This window comes from Venturia canescens, chromosome 1, assembly GCF_019457755.1.
Source record: "Venturia canescens isolate UGA chromosome 1, ASM1945775v1, whole genome shotgun sequence".
Lineage (NCBI taxonomy): Eukaryota > Metazoa > Arthropoda > Insecta > Hymenoptera > Ichneumonidae > Venturia > Venturia canescens.
In genome coordinates, this window is record NC_057421.1 from 28,093,280 (window position 1) to 28,095,782 (window position 2,503).

Here is a 2,503-nt window from a genome sequence, read left to right on the forward strand (position 1 = left end):
CTCGTGTCTCCCGCGATCGGTACTGAAACTCGCGAAAGGAAGCTTCGAGTGCCACACCGGTGTCGCTCGCCTCTCCTTCTTGATCCTGATGGTCGATTCGTACACCGTCTAAGTGGGAGATACGTTTTACCACGATGAGAACGTCTAGCTCTTCGTGGTCCTACACTCTCCTTCCCTCTTTTCCTTTCTCTCTCTCTCTCTCTCTGTCTTTTGTAGTGGGACGATTTCAAATACGCGTACACATTTCAAGAGACGGAAGTACTGCTTATACAAAAACACGAAAGTTTTCTTTTTCAGTAGCTTCCTCCAGTTTTCAGGCGATTTCAATGAATAATTATTCACTCGAAATGCTAGAATATTTGAAAATAATTATCGCTTTTTTCGGCAATATTATTTATTTATTGCAATTCCTTGACTCCCCACGCAAATCACAAATTACGAATCGATCTCGAGGTTCAGACAAATTACGAGTGACTGTGTTGAAATTCTCCTCGTCCCTATTTTTTTTTCTCATTTGATGAAATTTCTCCTTTCTACGTAGGCTTGGTAGGTAGCGATTTGAGATCGCGAATACTTGGCGAAGGCTCGGAAGACTTTGAGCTCGAAGAGCTCTCGTCACTGGTATTTACACGAGTGCTCGTTACGATGGAGCTCAATTCACCTTCTTCACGTGACTAGCGATTTTACTTCGCTTTTTTTTGCCACGTCCGGTAGGGAATAATATTGGGAATGGGCTTACGTGGGGGAGAAAACAACTAGGATTTTCCCATCGATCCTTTTACTCAATCGTGCAACATTCGGCTCGTTTTTTTCGGTAGTTCGTCGCTCCACTCCCAAGTGAATTTATAAAATGATACAAAATATTTAACGAATGATGCTTAACGACCTTGAAATCCGGACCTGCTCGATCACGAGGAATCCTTTTGACGTACGTGGAATATGACGAATCGGGAGATTCTTTGGGCTAGTCCAACTTCTCGAGAATCTTGTCCAACGCAACTCGTTATTGTTGCGAGATACATTCGAGATTGAATCAACATATAATTCCTGAATACGTAATCTTATTAATGGCTACTTATCATTCGCAGACACGATCGCGTCATTTAGTGATGAAAACAATTCGACTGATCCGATATCAATCGATAAACGAGAAATTCCATGCGTTTCCGCTTCGTTATTAAGAACTTTTTGTTAAGGGGGTCCTGCTTTAAAAAGTCAAAAAATTCATTGTTTTCGGGAATGGTTTTGGAAGATGGTTCACCATAGCGAACTTTTCGATATAGTTTCGAGGATATTTCGAGAGAAATATTTTTTCAATGTGAAAAATACTGATTTGTACATGGTTCGCATGCACCAAGTCTGATTGCCGAAGTTTTATTATTGTTTGCAACGAAAATTCCAAATTTTTTTCTCTCTTTGCATATATTCATCTTCCATGTGAACCTATAAAAATCCGAAAAAATTGCGAAATTCCATATTTTTAGCGAGTTTAAAAAAAGAGCTTCTAAAGAAGAAGAATATTACTGCAACGTGCTGTAAATCAATAATTTCGCAATTTTTTCGGATTTTTGTAAGTTCATATGAAAGCAGGAAAATAGACGAAAATGGAAAAAGAATTTGGAATTTTTGTTACAGACAATAATTACGATCTCCACATTGTACGCAGCTGAGAAACTTCGACAATGAGACTTGGCGCATAAACCATGTACAAATAAGTATTTCTCACACTAAAAAAATGTTTTTGTACTTTTGAAATATCCTTGAAACACTAGCGAAAAGTTTACTGTGGTGAATTATTTCTGTCTATCCTAAAAAAATTCCCAAAAATAACCGATTTTTTTTACTTCCTAAAGCAGGACCTCTCCTTAAGAACATCACTACAGCGAATAATACTATAATCATTACTAAAAATAAAAGCACTTACAACTAAAAATTAGTCATTGGAATCATTATTGATCATTTATTCACAAATAGTCATTATATTCGTTATTGAGAAGTTTAATTCCCAAAGTAACATTGGTTCACTTCAACTTCCGTTTGTCAATGAATCACAGCGATGATACTAAAGGAGGTAAGAAAAGGAAACTATCAGAAAAGTATTGTTGAGGTGTAAAGCTCGAAGATTTATTAGAAATCACGAGTGCACACTTACACACAATACATACGTGAAGTATATGATGTTTGATGTGTCTCTAGAATGTATTGAAACGAAGTATTCAGCCTCAAGCTAAAAACGAGGTGTATAATTGTGCCTTGGTATAAGAGACGTCAATTCTTAAGACCAAGGTAAGTATTCGCCTCGGGGCTTGCAATGCAACGACTTGTCTTTTAAGTCTGTTTCAACGGAGACAAACACTCACACATCAATTTCCTTTGTGGTTGTACAAGAATTACTGATCATTTCCTGCTCCTTGAGGGAGCTTTGAACTCTCAATGATGTATGAGTTTCAAAAAATTTCGTGATTTAGTCGACTTATTTATTATTCTCGATTTCCTCAAGTTC